The sequence below is a fragment of the Coregonus lavaretus genome (genome assembly GCF_964263955.1).
Source record: "Coregonus lavaretus genome assembly, chromosome: 7".
NCBI classification, from domain to species: Eukaryota; Metazoa; Chordata; class Actinopteri; order Salmoniformes; family Salmonidae; genus Coregonus; species Coregonus lavaretus.
The window spans coordinates 43429469-43445636 of record NC_139994.1 but is presented as its reverse complement, the minus strand read 5'-3'; the positions used below and the strand labels follow the sequence as shown (position 1 = coordinate 43445636).

General features: G+C 44.0%; 1 pseudogene across 1 annotated transcript in view; it reads right to left on the bottom strand.

Annotated features, from left to right (window-relative positions):
* LOC311132387 (NHS-like protein 2) overlaps positions 1-16168 on the bottom strand; it is a 112620-nt pseudogene that overhangs the window by 13801 nt on the left and 82651 nt on the right. The window contains exon 2 of the transcript in view: positions 10566-10745. The product of the transcript in view is annotated as an NHS-like protein 2 (transcript). The remainder of the gene's footprint in view (positions 1-10565; positions 10746-16168) is intronic.

The following is a 16168-nucleotide window of genomic DNA, read 5'->3' as shown; positions in this document are numbered from 1 at the left end:
TTTAGGTAATATGTACATGTAGGTAGGGGTAAAGTGACTATGCATTAGGCAGTCTTATGGCTTGGGGGTAGAAGCTGTTCAGAAGCCATTTGGACCTAGAATTGGCGATCCGGTACTGCTTGCCGTGCGGTAGCAGCGAGAAAAGTCTATGACTAGGGTGGCTGGAGTCTTTGGAAATTTTGAGGGCCTTCCTCTGACACCGCCTGGTATAGAGGTCTTGGATGGCAGGATACTTGGCCGCAGTGATGTACTGTTGTGTCGTCAGCAAACTTAATGATGGTGTTGATGTCGTGCTTTGCCACGCAGTCATCGGTGAACAGGGAGTACAGAAGGGGACTAAGCACACATACCTGAGGGGCACCCATGTTGAGGATCAGCGTGGCATATGTGTTGTTGCCTACCCTTACCACCTGGGGGCGGCCCATCAGGAAGTCCAGGATCCAGTTGCAGAGGGAGGTGTTTAGTCCCAGGGTCCTTAGATTAGTGATGAGCTTTGAGGGCACTATGGCATTGAATGCTGAGCTGTAGTCAATGAACAGCATTCTCACGTAGGTGTTCCTTTTGTCCAATTGGGAAAGGGCAGTGTTGAGTGCAATAGAGATTGTCTCATCTGTGGATCTGTTGGGGCGGTATGCAAATTGGAGTGGGACTAGGGTTTTTGGGATGACGTGAGTGCTACGGGTCTGTAGTCATTTAGGCAGGTTACCTTAGTGTTCATGTGCACAGGGACTATGGTGGTCTGCTTGACAGGGACAGGTTGAAAATTACACTTGCCAGTTGGTCAGCGCATGCTCGGAGTACATGTCCTGGTAATCCGTCTGGCTCTGCGGCCATATGAATGTTGACCTGTTTAAAGGTCTTACTCACATCGGCTACGGCGAGCGTGATCACACAGTCGTCCGAAACAGCTGGTGCTCTCATGCATGCTTCAGTGTTGTTTGCCTCGAAGCGCGCATAGAAGTAATTTAGCTCGTCTGGTAGGCTTGTGTCACTGGGCAGCTTGTGGCTGGGCTTCCCTTTATAGTCCGTAATAGTTTGCACTGCCACATCCGACGAGCATCGGAGCCGGTGTAGTAGGATTCAATCTTAGTCCTGTATTTACGCTTTGCCTGTTTGATGGTTCGTCCGAGGGCATAGCGGGATTTATTTTAAGCGTCTAGGTCAGAGTCCTGCTCCTTGAAAGCGGCAGCTCTACCCTTTAGCTCAGTGCGGATGTTGCCTGTAATCCATGGCTTCTGGTTGGGGTATGTACGTACAGTCACTGTGGGGACAACGTCATCAATGCACTTTTTGATGAAGCCGGTGACTGATGTGGTATACTCCTCAATGCCATCGGATGAGTCCCGGAACATATTCCAGTGTGCTTGCAAAACAGTCCTGTAGCTTAGCATCTGCGTCATCTGACCACTTCCGTATTGAGCGAGTCACTGGTACATCCTACTTTAGTTTTTGCTTGTAAGCAGGAATCAGGAGGATAGAATTATGGTCAGATTTGCCAAATGGAGGGCGAGGGAGAGCTATGTACGCATCTCTGTGTGTGAAGTAAAGGTGGTCTAGATTTTTTTTTTGTCTTGTTGCACATGCTGGTCGAAATTAGGTAAAACAGATTTAAGTTTCCCTGCATTAAAGTCCCCGGCCACTAGGAGCGCCGCCTCTGGATGAGCATTTTCTTGTTTGCTTATGGCTTTAGGGTTGAGTGTGGTCTTAGTGCCAGCATCGGTTTGTGGTGGTAAATAGACAGCTACAAAAAATATAGACGAAAACTCTCTTGGTAAATAGTGTGGTCTACAGCTTATCATGACATACTCTACCTCAGGTGAGCAAAACCTTGAGACTTCCTTAATATTTGATTTTGTGCACCAGCTGTTATTGACAAATAGACACAGACCGCCACCCCTTGTCTTCTGGAGGCAGCTGTTCTGTCTTGCCGATGCACAGAAAAACCAGCCAACTGTATATTATCCATGTCGTCGTTCAGCCACGACTCAGTGAAACATAAGATATTACAGTTTTTTATGTCCCATTGGTAGGATAGTCTTGAACGGAGCTCATCCAGTTTATTCTCCAATGATTGTACGTTGGCCAATAGAATGGATGGTAGAGGCGGGTTACCCACTCGCCGGACTTGGGTCCCCTGTATCTGCGTCTTCTCTTCACGCGAATGACAGGGATTTGGGCCTGGTCGGTTTATCTGGAGTAAATACTTCGCGTCCGACTCGTTTAAGAAAAAATATTTGTCCAGTTCGAGGTGAGTAATCTCTGTTCTGATATCCAGAAGCTCTTTTCGGTCATAAGAGACGGTGGCAGAAACATTATGTACAAAATAAGTTACAAATAACGTGAAAAAACACAAAATAGCACAATTGGTTAGGAGACCGTAAAACAGCAGCCATCCCCTCCGCCGCCATTACACTCATTTCTCAAATCTGAGTGAGTGCCAGTCTGTTTATGTTATAATGTCAACTCCTTGTCACCTTCTCACCAAGGCAAATTCTGGGTATGTGTAAATGTAATTGGCAAATAAAGGTGATTCTGATTCCGATTGCCATGGCAAAAAAATGTTGGCTTGACAAGGAGCAATTGAGTTGGCAAGAGCACAAACAGATCTGGGATAATAATATATATAATATGCCATTTAGCAGACGCTTTTATCCAAAGCGACTTACAGTCATGTGCGCATACATTTTTACGTATGGGTGGTCCCGGGGATCAAACCCACTACCCTGGCGTTACAAGCGCCATGCTCTACCAATTGAGCTACAGAGGACCACAATTATCAGGCTACATGAAATCTGCTTTGTGGTGCAAAAATATCTAACAAAAATCTATGCCAGTGATTCTGTTTAATGTATTAGTCTAGCCACTGGGAGTAGAATAATCTGTCCTAGTCTATCAGACTGCAGTCTCAGTCTTTCAACATCACAAAACGCCCCTATTCTCATCCAAGGCTGCTCTTAATGTGAGATGACACCAGCAGCAAAAAGGTATAGACAAGTATGCCACTGTAAATGTAGGAATTAATTAATCATGATATAGAAATAACAGAATAAGAGTTTTTATAAAATGGTGGTATTACAAGGAGGACAGATATAGGTGAGTTTTATATACCAGATAATATAGAGCTGTCTATTGAAAAATTTGATTTAAAATAGATTAAAAAAGAAGTTAATCTCAATTGGATGTTTGTCTCTAAATATGCAGATTTGGAGGAAAGTGAGTTAGTTGGATTCAAGGACAGCAACTCTCTCTCCAGACATGACTGAGCAGCTTAACACTGTCTCCATCCCAAATGGCACCCTACTCCCTCTATAGTGCACTACTTTTGACCAGGACCCATCGGGCTATGCTGCTTTTCGACTGGAACACCAGTGTTGCACTAGTCTATCCACCCTTACAGTGAGGGAAAAAAGTATTTGATCCCCTGCTGATTTTGTACGTTTGCCCACTGACAAAGAAATTATCGTCTATCATTTTAATGGTAGGTTTATTTGAACAGTGAGAGACAGAATAACAACTAAAAAATCCAGAAAAACGCATGTCAAAAATGTTATAAATTGATTTGCATTTTAATGAGGGAAATAAGTATTTGACCCCCTCTCAATCAGAAAGATTTCTGGCTCCCAGGTGTCTTTTATACAGGTAACGAGCTGAGATTAGGAGCACACTCTTAAAGGGAGTGCTCCTAATCTCAGCTTGTTACCTGTATAAAAGACACCTGTCCACAGAAGCAATCAATCAATCAGATTCCAAACTCTCCACCATGGCCAAGACCAAAGAGCTCTCCAAGGATGTCAGGGACAAGATTGTAGACCTACACAAGGCTGGAATGGGCTACAAGACCATCGTCAAGCAGCTTGGTGAGAAGGTGACAACAGTTGGTGCGATTATTCGCAAATGGAAGAAACACAAAAGACCTGTCAATCTCCCTCGGCCTGGGGCTCCATGCAAGATCTCACCTCGTGGAGTTGCAATGATCATGAGAACGGTGAGGAATCAGCCCAGAACTACACAGGAGGATCTTGTCAATGATCTCAAGGCAGCTGGGACCATAGTCACCAAGAAAACAATTGGTAACACACTACGCCGTGAAGGACTGAAATCCTGCAGCGCCCGCAAGGTCCCCCTTCTCAAGAAAGCACATATACAGGTCCGTCTGAAGTTTGCCAATGAACATCTGAATGATTCAGAGGAGAACTGGGTGAAAGTGTTGTGGTCAGATGAGACCAAAATCGAGCTCTTTGGCATCAACTCAACTCGCCGTGTTTGGAGGAGGAGGAATACTGCCTATGACCCAAGAACACCATCCCCACCGTCAAACATGGAGGTGGAAACATTATGCTTTGGGGGTGTTTTTCTGCTAAGGGGACAGGACAACTTCACCGCATCAAAGGGACGATGGACGGGGCCATGTCCCATCAAATCTTGGGTGAAAACCTCCTTCCCTCAGCCAGGGCATTGAAAATGGGTCGTGGATGGGTATTCCAGCATGACAATGACCCAAAACACACGGCCAAGGCAACAAAGGAGTGGCTCAAGAAGAAGCACATTAAGGTCCTGGAGTGGCCTAGCCAGTCTCCAGACCTTAATCCCATAGAGAATCTGTGGAGGGAGCTGAAGGTTCGAGTTGCCAAACGTCAGCCTCAAAACCTTAATGACTTGGAGAAGATCTGCAAAGAGGAGTGGGACAAAATCCCTCCTGAGATGTGTGCAAACCTGGTGGCCAACTACAAGAAACGTCTGACCTCTGTGATTGCCAACAAGGGTTTTGCCACCAAGTACTAAGTCATGTTTTGCAGAGGGGTCAAATACCTATTTCCCTCATTAAAATGCAAATCAATTTATAACATTTTTGACATGCGTTTTTCTGGATTTTGTTGTTGTTATTCTGTCTCTCACTGTTCAAATAAACCTACCATTAAAATTATAGACTGATCATTTCTTTGTCAGTGGGCAAACGTACAAAATCAGCAGGGGATCAAATACTTTTTTCCCTCACTGTATGTTATACTAGGGAGATTGTGTTTCCTTAACTATGGCTGACAGTGAAGACTTGTGAAGAAGAGAAGAATCAACAACCTCTGCATAATCAAAACAGTTGCTTTGTGAGAAGATGTTAAAGTTCACAGTTAGCCATTGTTATGCAAATGATAGCTGAAAAGTATCAGTGGCCTGGCTTTGGCCCCAAATGAGAGCAGGTCAACCTGAGCCATGGCCCAGTGAGACACGGGTGCTGGCCTGCATAGATGGAAAAGTCTGAGCCTTTTGGGAAAAACACTGAGGTAAATCCTGTATGGAAATGTGACAATATATTTAGGGAATAAGGTGCCATTTAGGATGCTTTAATTAGCATAACCAAGCACAGTTTTGCCCTTTAAAAGCTATAAGATTGATGCTAAAACATGCAAATGCTAAATCCAGAGCAATTAAAACTGAGATCTGCATTAGAGGAAAAAGCGCAATTGGCCACCCCAGGCGCATTTGTTATTGTTATTGTTTTGTTTGTTAAATGGCGGAGAGGAGCTCCAGCATAAAGGGGAGAAATAAATCGTGGTAGACACTCCACTGTTCTATCGCACGTGCAATGATGTAAAAAACTAACAAAAAAAGTGTTCATTGTAGTAACGTCTTTGTTGTAATATCACAAACAGACTTGGCAGTTTCAACACTACGGATTCCAACTTAAAAGTAACAATGCAATGAGTCGAAAATAGTGACTGGAGTTGCTGTGCCTAATGGCACCCTATTCCCTATGTAGTGCATTACTTTTGACCAGGGCCCATAGGGAGCTAGTTGGGACAAAATGATACGCTTGCTACTGTTTGTTATGCAAGCAGAAGAAGGCACAGTGATGCCGAAACGTTGGTGGTTTACCCAATAAATTACTGGGAGCTTGTATATAGAGTGTGCGACTCTCTTTATTTATTTTTACGCTAATAATACTCAACAGGAATCATTCAACTGAATACACAGAACACACACACACAGAATAATTTGCCAATTAGCTAGATGTGATGCAACTCAAATTCAACTCACCGGATCCCATGCAGAGATAGAGGGAGGAGGATGGCAGGCAGAGAGAGCTAGTCCATATGGTTACTGATAGTAGGGAATACACTACATTATAGTAAAGGAATGGGAGAGGGCTATTGGCACTGGTGGGTGTGTGAAGGTATGCTAGACACTCCCACACACACACACAATGATAATTAGGGCCAGCCCCCGCCCCCCCATCATTAACCCCTTGTCCAGACAAGTCGCCCTCTCCACTCATGCATCACTAAGTGTGTGTGTTTGGTTTGTATGCACTGTATCTGTGTGTGTGTGTGTGCCCTTTCATACTCAGACCCAGCCACCCCTAACAAGACAAGCAACCGGGACCGGTTAAAAATGGGGTCACCCTTTCTTATCTCTCCAGTGAAGGAATGGGGGAGTACATGAGGAACAATACCCCTCTTTCAGTCCTACGAGGTCGTCTGATAATGTACAGCCTGTCTATCCCTCTTCTGTCTCATTCTTTTCTTCTGTCCATCTCTGTCTGGTTAAGTGCCAAATGGCACCATATTCCCTTTGTAGTGCACTACTTTTGACTAGGGGGCTATGGGGAACCGTATGGGCCCTGGTCAAAAGTAGTGCACTGGTCAAAAGTAGTGCACTATATAGGGAATAGGGTGACATTCGGGATGCAAGCTCTGTCTCATTCCTCTGTACTCATGATTGAACATTGACAATCGATGATTAGCCTATTCTAAGAGGGCCTTAGGGTTGGTGGAAATGCGATGGGTTGTTTTGTCCAGTTATGACTGTCAATTTGGAGTTTGTTGTAGCTAGTGGCCTATTTTAGTGACCAGAGTAATGATTCCTTTCCACTCTGTCTTTGTTGATTACATGAAAATGATCAGCAGTAATAATTTAGGTAATATCTCCTCAATATTACTTACACTTATCCAGTCCTTCAAGGACTCAGACGGAGGGTTGACAAGGGAATGAGGAAAGGATACAAGGACAGAAGGGGTGAAGGTAGCAAGGGGTCAAGGGGGGAAGGAAGGGAGCCATTTAGCAGATTGGAATCAACCCCAGGTCCAACTAAGTGAGTGGCAATCAGTGGTCTCATGTCAGATCAGTGATAATTTGAAGGAAGGAAGGATGCATTTCAAAAGTATTCGAACAGGGCCTTGAACACAAAACTCACAATCTCTATGGTTACATCCCAAATGGCACCCTATTCCCTATGTACAAGGCCCATAGGGCTATGGTCAAAAGTAGTGCACTACATAGGGAATAGGATGCCATTTAGGACACAGCCTATGTCTAGCGCTGTCCCTATAGAAGGACCACTACAGTAGTTGACCATAAGGCTTGTTTTAACAACAGTTCAATAGCCAGTATTGAACAGAGAGAATAACAATAGCTTATCTGCCTGTATAATGGGACTGATACCATTAACATCTAGCTCCTGTAGCACACAGGCCTGCACACCTCTTTACAGTTGACAAACGACTATAGGGCTTCTAAACTAACACACACACACACGAACACACACATGCAAGCATGCAAACACAAACACACACACATACACACACAGAGACACACACACACACACACACACACACACACACACACTAACCCTGCAGCTAACGCTAACGCAAACCGTGACCACACTCTAATTTAGGACCAAGAAGACAGACCATTAATAATGAGAACAGACCATTTAACCAGTTAAATAGTTACATGGGTCTAATAGTTGAAATACCCTGAAGTGAATTTGACTTAACTCAAGCAACAACGGTACTAATAAAATAGTCTCGAAAGTGCAAGCTCTGCATTTCTAGGCAAGATATAGTGAACTTGGCCTCCCAAGTGGTGCAGTGGTCTAAGGCACTGCATTGCAGTGCTTGAGGCGTCACTACAGACCCGGGTTCGATCCCAGGTTGTGTCACAACCAGCCGTGACCGGGAGTCCCATAGGGCGGCACACATTTGGCCCAGCGTATTCCGGGTTAGGGGAGGGTTTGGCCGGGGGGGCTTTACCTGGCTCATCGTGCTCTAGCGACTCCTTGTGGCGGGCCGGGCGCCTGCAGGCTGACTTCGGTCGGCAGTTGAATGGTTTTTCCTCCGACACATTGGTGCGGCTGGCTTCCGGGTTAAGCGGGCGGGTGTTAAGAAGTGCGGTTTGACGGGTCATGATTTGGAGGACGCATGACTCGACCTTCACCTCTCCCAAGCCCATTGGGGAGTTGCAGCAATGAGACTGGATCGCAATTAGATATCATAAAATTGGGGGTAAAATACATAAAATAAATACATAAAAAATATATAGTGAACTACCAGGCAAGTTTTATGAAGCGCACCTCAAGAAGGTGAAAGTATTTCAGATATGTGTTTGACTTAAGAGCACACTTCTATTCTCACTCTAAATACATCTTTTATCATTGGATAATTGTTGGTAAGGGTAATGGCACTCCAACAGGACACTGATTTACTCAAATGAATGTTTATCACGTATATTGCTGCCCTGTAGCTATGGCCTATGATACCCTTTTGATATCCATGTCCCCAGTTTGCTAATGATAATGCTAATGCTAATTGATAATTTGTTATGTTTAGTCCAGGCAGTCTCCTAAGTTTGTACTTATATTAAGCCCATATTCTTCCCATAATCTCCTGGCACTACTTTGTCATGTCTGCACCTTTCTATGTTATTCCTAATGTTCCCCTCTTGTCTTCCTTCCAGACCACCACATCCTTCCTAATCCAACACATCCAATCCTTTCTCCAAGGCCTTACAAACCCCAACTCCTGACCTCCATCCAAACCCTCTCTCCATGTGCCTTTCTGTGCGTTCCTGTGTTCAACTGTGTGTGTAATAAATACCGCTAAACCTGGATTCCTCATCTCCATCATTGCATTCTGACCGATGTGCCATGGTGGCAGCAGAGTTCCTAAACCAGCCAGTCCTTCCTTCTTTTAATAATGGATATCAATAAAATCCAAAGCCATTATAACTATTATAGAACTGTTCTTATTTGGAATATTGAAGACATAGAGGTGCTTCATAAATACAGGGACTTATGGATGAGGCACAGTAGGAATACCTTAGACTTATGGACAGTACAGTAAGACCTGGGTGTAGTGGCTGAGATGCTGAGTGCAGTGTGTTTGTGTGTGTGTGGTGGGGTGCTGAGTACCTCACTGTTCTATACTGTACTGTAGAATTATACAATCCATGAAATAAAGATACATGCACACTGGTGAATGATCCCACAGTTTATTGTGCGGGTATCTATTCTTTAATTCATGAGTTAACTTTTTGTACCCATCACCTGGAAGTTATTGGATGTATGTACACTATGTTAATATAATATACATTCTTATGGTAGTGTATCCATCGTCCATCTACTACTATCTATTGGGTTTCTAATAACACATCCACACACACTAATCCATTCAATCTGAGACATTGGCCAGTTTAACACACACACACACACACAGACACACACACTAATCCATTCACTCTGAGACATTGGCCAGTTTAACACACACACACACACAGACACACACACTAATCCATTCAATCTGAGACATTGGCCAGTTTAACACACACACACACACACACACACACACAGACACACACACACTAATCCATTCAATCTGAGACATTGGCCAGTTTAACACACATACAGTACAGTCAGCAACACACAGATGGGGAGAGAGAGAAATAAAACAGAGAGAGATTGAAAGAAGGAAGAGAGAACGAGAATGAGAGCGAGGGGAAGAGAGGGAAGGTAAAAGGAGGGAAATGCAACCTGATGATGCATTGGCAGTAAGTAAGCGTTCATTCATTCATTTATTCATCTGTTCATTCAGTGAAGGGTGAAGGGAAGGCTTAACCTACAGAGATAATTCTGCATCCCAAATGGCACCCTATTCCCTATATAGCGCCCTATGGTCTGGTCAAAAGTAGTGCACTGTATAGGGAATAGGGTTCCATTTGGGATGCACCCATAATCTAAACTGCCAATCTAAACCAGGGTAACTGATCACACAGAAGGGCAGTCATGGGTTAGTATGAGGCAGAGGGGGAGAGAGAGAGAAGGAGGCAGAGAGAGAGAGAGGGGGGGGGGTGAAAGAGAGTGTGGGAAAGAGAGAGAGAGGGTTAGGGAGAGAGAGAGAGAGAGAGAGAGAGAGAGAGAGAGAGAGAGAGAGAGAGAGAGAGAGAGAGGAACACACATACACACGGAGCAGCATCCTTGGTATAAACAGAGAGGAGAATGGAATGAATTACTGTAAAGATGGCAGCAAGGTCCCCTCACATCGACCTCCTCTCTCTCAAACACACACACATACACACACCATCACATAAAAACACGTCAGCGGCATCTTCCATCACATAAACAGAGATTGTCACCCCTCGTCCTCCTCCTCTCTCCCCAACCTACATCCTCCACCCCATGCATACTCCCGACACGGAGACACTCCCAACACACGCAAACACTCCTGACACACACACACAGACCCGACATACACACACACTCCCGACACACACACACCCAGGGTTAGTTACTGTACCTTGCAGCAGGCTCTGCAGGTTAAGCTGAGCCTCCTGATGGAGCTCCTGAACACAGTCCGGCCTGCTCCACGAGCCAAACACATTCACGCTCTGTTGCCATGGAGACCGGAAGTGGCCCGATGTCGCCGTCGACGACGAAGCCGCACTACGCTTCGACTCCGAGTCCAAGTTGGTGTTGGCTGGAGAGAGGAATGGAGAGAAGAGAGAGGTAGAGAGGGAGGAGGGAAGGAGGGATAGAAGATGGATAAAGAGGGTGGTGAAAGGCGGGGGAGAGGGAGAGGGAGGGTGGAGAGATGCAGGGGGAGATGAAGGGAGGAGAGGGGAGACAGTGGTAGTGAGGGAGCGGGGAGAGAGGAGAGAGAGGTAGAGCAAGAGAACAGAGAGAGAGAGGGGGGAGGCAGAGATACAGACAGAGATGGAGAGAGCGAGAGAAGTGAAGGCAGAGGGAAGGAGAGATACAGAGATCGAGATGCAAATACAGAGGGAGCGATGCAGAGAGAGGGAGGGGGAGGAGGGACAGAGAGAGAGGGAGGGGGAGGAGGGACAGAGAGAGAGGGAGGGGGGGAGGAGGGAGAGAGAGATCATACGTAAATACAAATTTATGACATTTGCATAACTAACACCCAGAGACTTGTGTTACATAATAGCTGGGTGTGAAGGGAGGGATTGTTATTAGAGAAAGGAAAGGAAGGTGTGTATGTGTGTGCGTGTGCGTGTGCAACAAGATATCACAGTCTGACTTCATCTCTGTACGTCCTTAGACAAAGGTCTATTTTTAATGAGTAAACTGACTTAATTGCCTGACTTTCTGTGACAAACGTGTTAAATGTAGGCACACAGAAACAACTCTAGGGTTAAATTGAGCCATTTATTTCGACTGGGTTAAGTTAAAGGGATACTTCGAGATGTTGGCAATGAAGCCCTTTATCTACTTCCCCACAGTCAGATGAACTCATGGAAACCATTTTTATGTCTCTACATCCAGTATGAAGGAAGTTAGAGGTAGTTTCGCGAGCCAATGCTAACTAGCATTAGCGCAATGAATGGAAGCCTAAGGTATCTACTAGCATGCTTGAAGTTACCATAGACTTCCAGTCATTGCTCTAACTCTAGTTAGCAATTGCGCTAACGCTAGTTAGCAACTTCCTTCAAACTGCACGAAGAAACATAAAAATGGTATCCACGAGTTCATCTGACTCTTGGGAAGTAGATAAAAGGCTTAATTGCCAAAATCCTGAAGTATCCCTTTAAGGGTTAAGGTTTGGATAGGGTTAAAACTTCAGGCATTGATTCCAACTGGGCTTGCTAAATCATTGTGGTTGGATGGTGGAGTGGTCTAAGCTCTGGCTCTGTAGACTGCGGGTTCAATTCCAGAGTGGGGCACTCCTTTTTTAGTTTAGTTTTTGCCCCTAGTGGCCGGTTTTGACGGCGTCTCCCAACATGCACAAACGTCAAATTTCGCCTTGGATCTAGAGTTATCCCTCTGGTGTGTGTGTGTGTTGTCAGGAAGAGTAGGGGAGGGAGGGAGCAGGCTCCCACACAGCTGAATAATAAAACAGTTAGATAATCATCATAACAAAAATATCACTGAAATCAGCATAATCAGCATAAACAGGACAACAATTCATAAATCCATAACAAATCATAACATCAATCAGAGAGAGGGAGAGGAATCAGAAGCTTAATGTGTGATCTGCAAAGAAAACAGAGAGAGACAAAGAGAGAGGGAGAAGAGAGAGGAGGGAAAGAGAGAGGGGAAGAGGGAGTGACTGACAGACAGAAAGAGATATTGAGAAAGAGAGAGAGAGGGAGGGAGAGAGCGGTACAGAGAGAGAGAGAGAGAGAGAGAGAGAGAGAGAGAGAGAGAGAGAGAGAGAGAGAGCGAGAAAGAAAGAAAGAAAGACATAAAGAGGGGACAGTATGGTAGCTCCAGTACAGGGAAAACCTCTTATCTCCCATAAGGTTAGCAGAGTCTACTTAATTACAAGTTCAGCAGCAGTTCCTCTACACTGGAATGAATGTGCTCTTCCTCCTCGCCACTCTTCTCCTCCCCTCCTCTCCTCTCCTTTCTCTTATGTAACCACAGTGATTTAGAGGAGGAGAGGAAAGCTGGAGGGATAACAGAAAATAAGGAAAACAGACAGCTGTCTATGCATCGCTGGGCACTGAAGGGTGTGTGTGTGTGTGTGTGTGTGTGTGTGTGTGTGTGTGTGTGTGTGTGTGTGTGTGTGAGAGAGAGAGAGAGAGAGAGAGAGAGAGAGAGAGAGAGAGAGAGAGAGAGAGAGAAAGTTAGAGGTCAACCTCCGTTGACGTGCAATTAACCACATACCGAAACAAAACGAACTATGCAAGACTTAGTATGCAAACTAAGAATTTAAGAGATTTTGTAGTAGGCAGAATGCATCAGAGTAGGATTCTATTGCATTGACAGGCATCTGACTCAGGCCTGTACTCTACACAGACTGGTGCGCCATAACCAATCAAAGCTGCAGTAGTCCTGTATACAAATAGACCATTGCCACATATGGATCTGTGCTATTCACTTTGAACTGGACTGTTTTTACAGCATGAGCAGTCCTGAGTAGATGCCCTTGTTTTGAGATCAAAGCGAGAGCTACATTTAGCGACGTGTGCACCTTTATACATTTGTTCATATCCTTTGCTAGTTAGTGAGTTATTAGCCCAGTTATAGATCATTTGTTGACAACAATGGAATATAGAAGCAAACCGGATGGGCATCAAGAAAATGATCGGAGAGTTTGAGGGTAGAGGAAGTTCAGGAGTAAAAACAAACAAAATTGTTTGATTAATTATTGTAAAATTGACTGTGTCCATAAAATGTATATAGTATGTATAAGCTGGAAGTAGAGGCCTAAGCGTTGTTGTTCACTAGTTTACTCCAATTAGGTAAGGGGTGGTGGGGTTGGAAAGTAATAAAGGGAAATATATATATTTTTTAAAGGATATGTACAGTTGAAGTCGGAAGTTTACATACACCTTAGCCAAATACATTTAAACTCAGTTTTTCACAATTCCTGACATTTAATCCTAGTAAAAATTCCCTGTCTTAGGTCAGTTAGGATCACCACTTTATTTTAAGAATGTGAAATGTCAAAATAATAGTAGAGAGAATGATTTATTTCAGCTTTTATTTCTTTCATCACATTCCCAGTGGGTCAGAAGTTTACATACACTCAATTAGTATTTGGTAGCATTGCCTTTAAATTGTTTAACTTGGGTCAAACGTTTCGGGTAGCCTTCCACAAGCTTCCCACAATAAGTTGGATGAATTTTGGCCCATTCCTCCTGGTGTAACTGAGTCAGGTCTGAAGGCCTCCTTGCTCGCACATGCTTTTTCAGTTCTGCCCACAAATGTTCTATAGGATTGAGGTCAGGGCTTTGTGATGGCCACTCCAATACCTTGACTTTGTTGTCCTTAAGCCATTTTGCCGCAACTTTGGAAGTATGCTTGGGGTCATTGTCCATTTGGAAGACCCATTTGCGACCAAGCTTTAACTTCCTGACTGATGTCTTGAGATGTTGCTTCAATATATCCACATCATTTTCATGATGCCATCTATTTTGTGAAGTGCACCAGTCCCTCCTGCAGCAAAGCACCCCCACAGCATTATGCTGCCACCCCCGTGCTTCACGGTTGGGATGGTGTTCTTCGGCTTGCAAGCACCCCCTTTTTCCTCCAAACATAACGATGGTCATTATGGCCAAACAGTTATATTTTTGTTTCATCAGACCAGAGGACATTTCTCAAAAAGTACGATCTTTGTCCACATGTGCAGTTGCAAACCGTAGTCTGGATATTTTATGGTGGTTTTGGAGCAGTGGCTTCTTCCTTGCTGAGCGGCCTTTCAGGTTATGTCGATATAGGACTCGTTTTATTGTGGATATAGATACTTTTATACCGGTTTCCTCCAGCATCTTCACAAGGTCCTTTGCTGTTGTTCTGGGATTGATTTGCACTTTTCGCACCAAAGTACGTTCATCTCTAGGAGACAGAACGCGTCTCCTTGCTGAGGGGTATGACGGCTGCGTGGTCCCATGGTGTTTATACCTGGGTACTATTGTTTGTACAGATGAACGTGGTACCTTCAGGCATTTGGAAATTGCTCCCAAGGATAAACCAGACTTGTGGAGGTCTACAATTTCTTTTCTGAGGTCTTGGCTGATTTCTTTTGATTTTCCCATGATGTCAAGCAAAGAGGCACTGAGTTTGAAGGTAGGCCTTGAAATACATCCACAGGTACACCTCCAATTGACTCAAATGATGTCAATTAGCCTATCAGAAGCTTCTAAAGCCATTACATCATTTTCTTGAATTTTTCAAGCTGTTTAAAGGCACATTCGATTTAGTGTATGTAAACTTCTGACCCACTGGAATTGTGATATAGTGAATTATAAGTGAGATAATCTGTCAGTAAACAATTGTTGGAAAAATTACTTGTGTCATGCACAAAGTAGATGTCCTAACCGACTTGCCAAAACTATAGTTTGTTAACAAGACATTTGTGGAGTGGTTGAAAAACGAGTTTTAATGACTCCAAACTAAGTGTATATAAACTTCTGACTTCAACTGTATATATATTTGCGAGAAAAAAAAAAAACATATGGGGGATTGGAAGTGATGCAGACAATTACATTGATGGAAGTTACAATCTATCTGCAATATTAAAGCTGATATACCCCCAAGAAAAAAAAAGATAAAAAAAAAAACGTAAAAACAATGAGGGAGTGATTGCTTTCTACAAGAGCACAAAACGTGTGCATTTCTAGACATCTTTGAAAAGCGAGTCAGCTTTTGTTTTACTTAAAAGGGCAGTGTTGTATTTTGAGACAGGCTTGAATAATCTAAGTAGCCAATAGGCAGGGGGGTAGCATAATTTGTCTGATTCGCCATAATAATGGTATGGGAATAATGATGCATTTGATGGTTTCTTGCATCAAACAACACAACAACATTTTCAGTCACCTCCTTGTCTGAAAGACAAGTTGATAAACAGGTTAATGTCAAGCCCTGCATGTTTGTTTCAAAAGTCTCATGGAATGTAGGCCTACATTGAACACCACACATTGGCTGCTACTGTAGGCTGAACGATAGAACAGCAATTTCCATGTTAAAATGTTATGGGATGCATTTTCTCCATTCTCCACTCTGGTAGGCCTATGATCATATAGCCACAGTAGCCAACTTGACCACTGTTAAAACTAACTTAAAGTGGATAGAGCCTTAGTGTTCACAGTAAACACGCACCGGAAGTTGCACAGAATTTTCACAACGTTCAAGTTTGAGCTCAGCAGGATCAGAAATTTGCTCAGTGACTAAAAGAATTAGAAGGAACATTGCTGAGCAGGTGAATCCAGATGAAAGCTACAGTATGATCCCTTATTGGTGTCACTTGTTAAATCCACTTCAATCAGTGTAGATGAAGGAGAGGAGACAGGTTAAAGAAGCATTTTTAAGCCTTGAGACAATTGTGACATGGATTGTGTATGTGTGCCATTCAGAGGGTGACTGGGCAAGACAAAAAATGTAAGTGCCTTTGAACGGGGTATGGTAGTAGGTGCCAGGCACACTGGTTTGAGTGTG